We start from the raw sequence: 9,677 nt of genomic DNA on the forward strand, positions 1-9,677 counted from the left end.
ATATTATTTGTGATCAGATTTACTTGAAACTTTGTTTTAATGGTCTCTCATTTAATTTCTGAAAGATCTATCTCGACAATTTAAAAAAGGGAAAGGTGTTGCAATTTTTGTTTGGGACATACTTTATTTATGGTTGAATTTACTTGAAACTTGGTATATATGCTGTTTGATATTATTAATCAAATGAAAAGAGGTTGCAACGTTTCCATGGGCTACATTTTATTTGTACTCGGATTTACTCGAAGGATGCTCATTGCTGAAATTAAGCAAATACGTGTTTTGGCAATTTTTAAAAATCAACCCTTAAGGATGAAATGTTGTTGCTACGTTTGTATTTGAAAGATGGCGACATTACACAAAATTAAAACGTTGTAAGGGTGAATTGGGAGCTAAAAGGTTTTATGGAGAAAGAATATTAATTTCTGGGAGCGAAGTCGCAGGGAAAAGCTAGTATATGTATAAAATTCACTTCATTATAACAGTAAGTCTTATAGTTTTGCATTAAGACCCAGACTAGTTCTTCAAAAGGGCAAATTGCACAAATAAATTCCGTAGGTCGCATTGAAGTCGGAAATGTGACAAGTTACGCATGTTCGAGCTTACTAATTCCTGTTATTTTGCATGCAAACCTATCCGTTGAAGTAATTCGTCACAAGAGCAGTTCGTGATCGCGAATGTTTACCATTTTCACTACTGCAAACCAAAGGGACGTTCAATTAGTCGTGTTGGTTCTACTCTGCAAGAGTTATAACACGTAAATTCATACCGCCTTCTTCAAGGACATAATGTAGGTACATCGTGATGGTACCAGATTAACATGTCTTTAAAACTCAAAAATTATGGTACTATAAAATTACTAAAAGATTAAGTTTACATCATCGACCTAGTGTGTTCATACCTATCTAAAAAGTCATGGGAACAGCTCGTTGCGTCCATTAAAAAAACGCTTTTAAATACTTCAAAACATTGATGAGAACCCTAGATAGGTCTCAGGGCGTTAGGCGTCAATCAAGAAAAATTCGTTACTAAGTAATTCCATACCCTCTCCTTGATACTCTGAAATGGTAATGGTACTTGTACCTGCAGCCTTTATTATCAAACATTTTAATAATAGACAAGCGAAATTTCAGTTTAAGGCTTCAAGAAGTTTTACTAAAACTCTACATATGTTTCAACATCTTAGGTCTTGTTCAGTATTTAATATATAGTGAACAAGGTCTAAAAAGCAGAAACATATGTGGATACATTAAATAAGCATTTTACTTGCCTTTTACTATCATGCCATTAATGTCAGATTGAAAAAACGAAAACCAGTAATGTCTCTATATGTATAGTTGGTATTTCTTTCGGTTTCTATTATTTTTTATTATTCCGTTACGAACTGAAATGAAGAGTTCAAAAACGATCGTGTACATCGATTCCAGCATGCGTCCAACAACATCAATCAAAGATCTATCGACTAGCAGTAACCGCAGTGGTTTCGGGTGCAAGACATGACAAGACAAAAAACCCAAAATAAAAAAAAAAAACAAAACGTATGTAAAGAGTATCATCGTCATGCATAAAGGTTGATAAGCGACTACAAAAGCTCGCACGCACGCTGTTAGAGGCTGAATACCTGGGAGGCATGGACACCATGGCTGTGTTCCAAACTACGGTGGACGCCACCCCTGGTATCCTGCGCCCCTTCGATCGATCGAGATAGATAGAGATAGATAGATAAGTAGACACAACAATGCCCTTCCGCGTTCGCCGCTGTTCGTCTCTTGTTTTTTCGTTTCGAATCGTATCGTATCGTTTCGTTAAGTGACTTAGACACTAAGAACAGTAGCGGGTGAACAGCTGGACAGCTGACAAACACCAACCGGCACTACTACTGGTAGCGCAACTACTTGCTGTCCGACAGACAATGGCTATGGTTACTCCTCCACCTATAGTTTGGAAACACAGCCCGTCAAGAAGCAAGCTCGGAATGTGAACGAACGGATGCGCTTCGAACACTGCTTGCTTACTGTCGTAGAGGACCACCTTTACTCTTTTTTATTATTGCGCGCCAAATGCATCTTTTCTCAACCGTTTTCAATAAGCGACAATGGCGCAGTGGTATCAACGATCGACTACTACGCAGGCGGATCCGGTCTCTATACTCGGTCGATGCTTCTACTTTTTTTTGATGTATTAACCGAAGAATGTTGTAGTTTCATTGCTTAAGATTACAATAATATGGTAGGAGCATTTGAAGTTGATAAATTAATATTAACCGAGCTTGCGTCAACCGTCAAAATACAGGGTCAATTTAACTTCAACTATCGTACTTATCAATAAAACCAATGAACTATATAACAAACTTTAAGTTAAGCGAACCGTAGCAATAAAAGTTCATCCTTGTTGTATAATCTGTCCGATAGTAAACGTTTCGTGGTCACCTTCAAGGAATCCTCATGATCATGCACACAAATACAAAAACACTGTCGTATACAATTTATGTATCTGTCTACTCTACAAAACAAACGACACTGTACGGAATAGACTTTTCCGTTTTCCATAAGAAAAAACTCGAACGGTGTAATGTCCTCTACAACAGCAAGAAAGTAGTAGGAAAAGCCATCAGCAAAAAACAGATGAATGATGAGTGAATTCAGAAAAATGCAATAAATATAACTCTACCAACCGGTAATGAGTTGGTTAAATGTTCTGGTCAAATCGGTTAAAAACTTTACAAGAAATTGGGTCAAAGTGTACGAGTAAGTAATATTAGAAACGGGTCTGTCGCCGTTGCAAAAATATTTTTAACAAATGCTATAAAAACGAACACTCTGGCGCAATTTCACAAGCAACGATCACTGGTTAAGTCAGCTTTTCTAAACTAAAAGATAAAACATCATAAAAAACTCTTGTAGTAATTGTCATACATGGAGGAAGGTGAATACAGGGATAGGGGGGTTAGTAAAACGGAAAGAAATAAAACAAAAAGTAACAAACAATAATATAATAGACACAATCGATTGTTTTTGGCAATGTCAATTGTTTTCTTCAATTAGTAAACAAAAAACTCATAAAAATTAACCAAATCTCACTTTTAATATGGACGTTCCGTAATTTGGAAATAACAAAAAAAAATATATACAGGAATCATATGTGATAAATACGAAAACAAATAATAATAAATTATATCGACAACAGTGAACTGCATCAAAATCAGGTACCACAGAAATAAACTGCAAGTAGAAGATATCACAAGAAAAGTAAACTCAAAAGAACCAGTTAGATGGTATTAGTGATTGTGGAAGGAAAAACAACAGGGTAAAAGTTTGGCCATGGAGAAAATAGAAGCAAAAGTAGTAGTAATTGAAATAGTCAACAGCGGTGGTGGTGGTAGTAGTAGTAATAATAACAGTAGTAGCGGTGGTGATAAGATTGAGTGGTACCTAATGAGCAGCTCTCTGAGAGTGGCTTCGTCATCGTCCTGTACCTCTTGCGTCGTCTCATCACGCTGCCGGCGGCGCAGCCCGGCGGCGGGGCGGTGCGGGGGGTGGCCGTGGGCGGTCAACTCTGTCGCCCCAGCCTCAGCCTGTTTGGGCGCCAGCTCATGCTCCTCCACCTCGACTACCTTCGCTTCAACTGCAAAAGATCAACCAGACAACAACTTTAACACCAGCAGGTCAACCGCTAATAAAAATACCCTCTGGTGGTGGAGCGTCATGCAATGCAGTAGCGGCAAAGTAGAAAATCTAATCACTACCTTTAATATAATAATTAGAAGATACTAGCAAATGTATAATACAACTACGTTCTTCTAATGAGAATTACCGAATCTATTAGTACCTCCTCACAATCAGTAGGAGTTGGGGTATTCACTTGCTATAAATTAATGATTGGAAGTGTTGGTAGCACTGCCATAAGTAGTATATTAAGCACTAAGAGGGAAGAAAGTAGGCATTCCCTCCCACGTGTGAAGTACCAACCGATCCGAAGGCCAAGGCCAGAACTCCCGATAAGGAGTGTCCCACTGGATATGCCTATGAATGTATCCTCTTGTCAAACTAAATGCATGACGCAGTTTATGTACATGCCTAGCATGAATTAGCAAATTAGAATGGAGTTCTTTCGGTTTAGTGATTTATGGTAACTAATACCTGTTTATGAAGTGCTAATCCACGGCAGGGTCCAACTGGTACCCAAAAACCAATAGACGAATTAGTTAGAAAAAGTAGGAGAACATAAGGCGTTGAGGAAGTCAAAAAGAAATAGACGAGATATGTTGGTAGAACATCTTAGAGGCATACTGGAAGCAGAAACAAAAGCTAGGAGAAGCAGAGGTAAACCTATACTAGATTACTGCTCACAAATAGTTAAGGATGTAGGATGTTCCAGTTTTAGGGAAATACGAAGATTAGTTCGGGATAGGTAAGAGTGGAAGCGCATCTCCAACCAGTCTTAGTACTGACGACTTTATGATGATGATACTGATGATGATGCATCAGTTCGGCCAGCCCGCTGATCCCCATCGGCAAAATACTAAGAAGGAGGTGTTGGTTTTTAATTACACCTTTAAATTTTGACTAATTGTCTGCTTTTACAAATGAATCAAAAGTGAGAAGATGATATTCAAAATCAGCTACCTGAAAATGGTTTTGGATTTGTTTTCATTTGTGACTAATATTAATCTTCTGATATTTGGAACTTATTTCGTAATATATATTATCTAAATTATCACTTGCCATTGAAGCAACTTAATCTTCCCTTCTTCCCTCCTTCATTACATACATACGAGAACAACTTCCCATATTTTCTCTTTACCGAGAGATTTACTTTTTTCGTTTCCTCTCAGTTCCAGCAAAAGCAGCAGCAGTTTTATATTTTCAGTTCCTCCTTTTTTCTAATAATTTCTCTATCCGTGACAGCAGTAAGATTTGTTATGCCAATTTGAATTTTTAAAATGTGACACTCGATATTTTGCAAAGAGCGACGTCAGCGGCGCACGAGGACCGCGTCGCGACGTCAGTCGACCCATTTTCCCGGGCGTCGTCGCACCGCCCTTTATTTACCGAAAGCTCGTGCTATAGAAAGCTCGACGTGCCGCCTGTCACTGACAGGATTTTCATAAAACGTAATAAATGTTTTCTCGGGCTTTTCCTAGCGGACAGTAAACTTAGAATACTTACACACACATACACACACACATACACACACACAAACATACACTCACACATACCTCACACACACACACATTATATAAACACATATTCACATTCACACGGGATCTCTCCATGTGACCACCACTGATTTTCTTCAAAGCGACATCCTTTATCTACTTCTTCACTAGATAAAACCTGCTCAGCCCATGGGGAAGGGGGTTATTTTTTCACAAACTTGAAAAAGTATGTCTGGAGCACGGCTCTATACGGATGTGAAACATAGAGGATGAATGCGGTGGAAAAGAAAGGGTTAGAAGTGTTCGAAGTGTAAAGTTACAAGGAATTGATGAGGATACCGTGGATAGAGAAAGTCAGAAATGAGAAGGCATTAGAAAGAGTAGGATAACTGTGGGCTCTGTGGAAGTTAATGAGAAATAGACGAGATGGGTTGGCATGACACCTTCTCAGACATGAAGGGCTAGTTAGAGGCAGATTGGAATCAGAAACTGGAGTTAAAAGGGTTAGAGAGAGACTAAGATTACTGTACACAAATAGATAATGATGTGGGATCTTGTAATCTTACGAAAATGCAAAGACTAGCTGAGGATAAGAAAGAGTGGAGATGCATGTCAAAGCAGTCTCCAGACTGACATTCCTATTTCGATAATGATGATGAGATGAATCTTTAACACGAAAGCGTTGATATGTCAATATATGGTTTGGTTCGACCCACCGGGTTCAGAACCCTAACAATTGGAACTACATTTAAAATAAGTATATTAGTTGGAAATATGATGATATGGAACTGTAGGTAATAAATGATAACTGTATTTTGTTTGTTGCAACGTGGTGGTGTTTCCACTAATGTACTTCAGGACGTCGAGACCGCGCTTCTACCTACTCAAAAGTTCGGCATAAATTGAACAACTTTCGAAAGTTACGAGAAGTCGGATCAGTGCAGAAATTTGAGGAACAAGAAATCCAGGAAAACGCAGCTATAAATAAGGATTTGACTGGGGCCCGTCGAACAAGAAATTACGTGACCAAACTGGAATAACCAGCGACGAAAAAACAAAAACCGGATTATATTAATCCTCCACACGTACTAATAACGAACTACTTAAAACATCAACTAAACTTATACGAATCAGAAACAAACAACTTACAGGGCTTTCGTAATTAATTACTTAATGGTGAGCATCCTACATGAAGGGTTAAAATAGAAGTTGCTTCTGTACACTGCGGCATGATAATGGATAGGGAAGAGATGAGAAATGATCGATAAGAGGGAGTACAGAAACCTCCTAGACAATACTTTCACGAGGGGAGGAGGCCACACCTTCACTTCCTCCATTTAATCAAAATTGCCCCTAATTACTCACAAGGGGGAGTACAGAAACCTCCTAAACAATACTATCACGAGCCGAGGAGGCTACACTTTCACATCCTCCATTTAATCAAAACTGCCCCTAGTTACTCACAAGGGGGAGTACAGAAACCTCCTAGACAATACTTTCACGAGGGGAGGAGGNGTTTTTATGTTAACAATACAAATGTATTCATTATTATTGATCTGTTTTCAATTTTCACAAAAATAAGTATGTATTTTAAATTTTTGATTCGTATCAAGAACTTCTTTTTATCCTTAAGGTAAATGTTTTCAGGATGACGCGTAGTAACTGTCAAATTTCTTATATCACTTCCTAAATAATTACTTTAAATCCTTATTCATGAAAATGATAGATTCTGTTAACTGTACATTTACCAATTGAATAAATAAGTTAATTTACGATTAATATGGTGCAAAAAATGGTAAGTCTCTAAAAGAGCCAGGCGAGAATTTCTATCACTCGTCCTAAAAACATTCCGCTTGTACCATTAAAAACTAGTTTATATGGGATAGTACCTAACACTAGATACTCAACTAGAATATTGTCTGATGCATTGAATTGTAATTAATAATAATTAAAATTTTTGCCTAAACTTTTAGAATATTGTTCACGATCCTCGATAACAAAATTATAAAATGAAAGAAACATTAAAAGTCACATCAAGCATGCAAAAACATTAAAAAACTATTTTATGTGTGTAGTTTCTTCATTTCAGTGGTACCTTCCCTTACAGATGCATGTCATATAAGTAAGTAAAATTGGTATGCTGCACCTTTGTATTCTAAAATACTTCATACGACAGCATATCTGTCTAATGGCTGCTGCTAAGAATTTGGCTTGTTTAAGGTTCAAAGTGGACTCACGGTAACGTTCTAAATCTAGATTCTAGATCTATTGTTGGGCATGGTAATTTTTTGTGTTATTATTTGTAACATTTGATCATGTGGATGGTCGCGGTTCCACCAATATGTTTTAGCCAAAGATTTATATTAATATAAAGTCAGTTTTGGCTTAAGGAATTTAAATACCAAAAACCGATAATATTAGAATAAGATATAATGATAGAATTTTCATTAAATCAGTCACTATAATCGAATTTCTCTATATTTCGGCCAATGAGCACACAAAAACGAGCCACAATAAATAAGTAATAAACAAGTACTGGTAAAGTACTGTCTATCAAAAATTCAGATCCGGCTTTGACAGTAGTTGCATCCTATCAAATATTTAGATAAATAAACTAAACAAATCGCAATCCATTTAAGTGACAGGTTGTTCCAAATTAATGGAAGAGGAAAGAGGGACAGGAAGCAGTTTAAACGCTGCCAAAACTACGAGTGTGTGTGTGTATGTGTATTCAGTACGTACAAACACATATAAATTTTGCATACAATACATTGTCCGGGGGCGGAAGGGGTGATATTCAATTCATCAGATATTTGTAATTCAAACGCAGAGTGACAACCGTAGATCAGGTGGGGTGTGAAAGGAATAGAGGTGGCGATTGCAAATTGCCGTTGGACAAAACAAGGTTAATTAAAATTGCAGGAGAGGGAATCGGGGAATCCCGTGACGGCGGCAACGCGTATTGGGGGATGGTGGAACAAGGGGGCAGATCTGTACGCTTCGTATGCCAGATATTTAAATTTATGACTAGTTGGTGGCGCATAAAAGTGTAAATATGCCATGAGATCGGTGCCGTCAGATTTATAATGATTAATGCACCTAAAACAGGATCCGTTTTATCAGCCAGGCCGTATCTGCAGGACACACCAACCAACGTACATGTCGACAATTATTACAATTTTCAGAGCTAAAAATTCCATTTTTCTTTTCCGTTAAATTGTTCAATTAAACCTTCAGTTGGGAGGTGAGGTTTCACTGACTTGCAGAAAGAAGTGAATGTAAGGTTAGGACTAATATAAGAATTGGTGACGAGAACACTAAAAGAAGATATAGTTAGGACGATCAAAATTGACAGTCCGCAATAAATTATCTGTGAAAATTGACGTATCTTCTTTCTTGTTTCCTTTTGGAACTGTAGTCATTTACTGTGTTTCGAACACGCCCTTGTTAAGTTAAGAAGCGCTTCAAGAGTAGGACACAAAGTGAAAAGAGATAACCGAATAATGATAAGCGGTGCAGCGGTTAGAAGTAAGCAAAAGATCATGGTCGGCTTTATAATTGTCTGGTTTTTGCTTTCCTAAACTCCTAGGAATATTTAAGTTTCTCAAATTCCGCTTGTCTGCCTCTCTTTCTGTTACACATTAATTGATTTAATATTATTCCTTTTTCTTTAAATTATCCGCTGCAATTCCTACCTGACATCTCTTTTTATTAACTATACATCAAGTCAGATTTAGTGTTCTTTCATCATAAATGATTTGATAATGTACCTACAGGTAAATGCCCCTCAACGTCATAAACAATAAAGTACTAAGTATTGAAAACATTATATTCTGATTCGAATTGGAATTCGACATGGATTTTCATATAAATATTTTGAGAAAATTCAAAATTAAAATTTGTTGAAATTAATTATTTGCGCTCCTAATAAATGGACGACATAATTCCCATTATGTCCCATTGATTCCAATCATTTTCTATTCTGATATCAACAAAAATTTTCCAAATTTTGGCGCCCCCTAGCAGCCATTCTAGGTGCAGGTACGTAAATCCTTTAACCAAATCTGACTTATATAAATATACCCTGAAAATTTGGTTTAAAAATGTTAGTTGAACCGCGATTATCCTGATACTCGAAAGTCATACTTCCATGAAATCCTACAAACGGCGCGGTAAACGTCATCTGTAGTGCAATGCTATACTACCTTTACTTTCTCTAGCGATGTGCCCCTTCCAACGTCTTGAATACGCGCTGGCAAAATCGCAGGTAGGGAGAAAAAAGCTCATTATACTTTCGACTCTTGTTCATTAAACATACTTTTTCCTATACCATATAGTACCTGCCAAAGTTTTGTTCAATCATGAATAGTAGTGCGAGTCGAAAACAAGCGTTAAAGCCTTTAATATGTCTTCAAATATAAATAAACATCTTGTTGATATTATCAGTAGTAATTGGTACCAATAACAGCACATTTGAGCAATGCAATTGTAGTGGATAAAATGGTCAATTTTTCCGTGCAGT

The 9,677-nt window shown here is 37.2% G+C and overlaps 1 protein-coding gene across 4 annotated transcripts in view; it reads right to left on the reverse strand.

The window, feature by feature from the left end:
• LOC108742100 (glucose transporter type 1) overlaps positions 1 to 9,677 on the reverse strand; it is a 140,855-nt gene that overhangs the window by 105,780 nt on the left and 25,398 nt on the right. Inside the window, exon 2 of one of the 4 annotated variants that reach the window (XM_018477132.1) lies at positions 3,429 to 3,621. The exons of the other annotated variants lie outside the window; for them this stretch is intronic. The gene's annotated coding sequence lies outside the window, so the exon portion shown is untranslated. The remainder of the gene's footprint in view (positions 1 to 3,428; positions 3,622 to 9,677) is intronic. 4 annotated transcript variants of the gene reach the window in all.

Source organism: Agrilus planipennis, unplaced genomic scaffold, assembly GCF_000699045.2.
Source record: "Agrilus planipennis isolate EAB-ADULT unplaced genomic scaffold, Apla_2.0 scaffold304, whole genome shotgun sequence".
NCBI lineage: Eukaryota > Metazoa > Arthropoda > Insecta > Coleoptera > Buprestidae > Agrilus > Agrilus planipennis.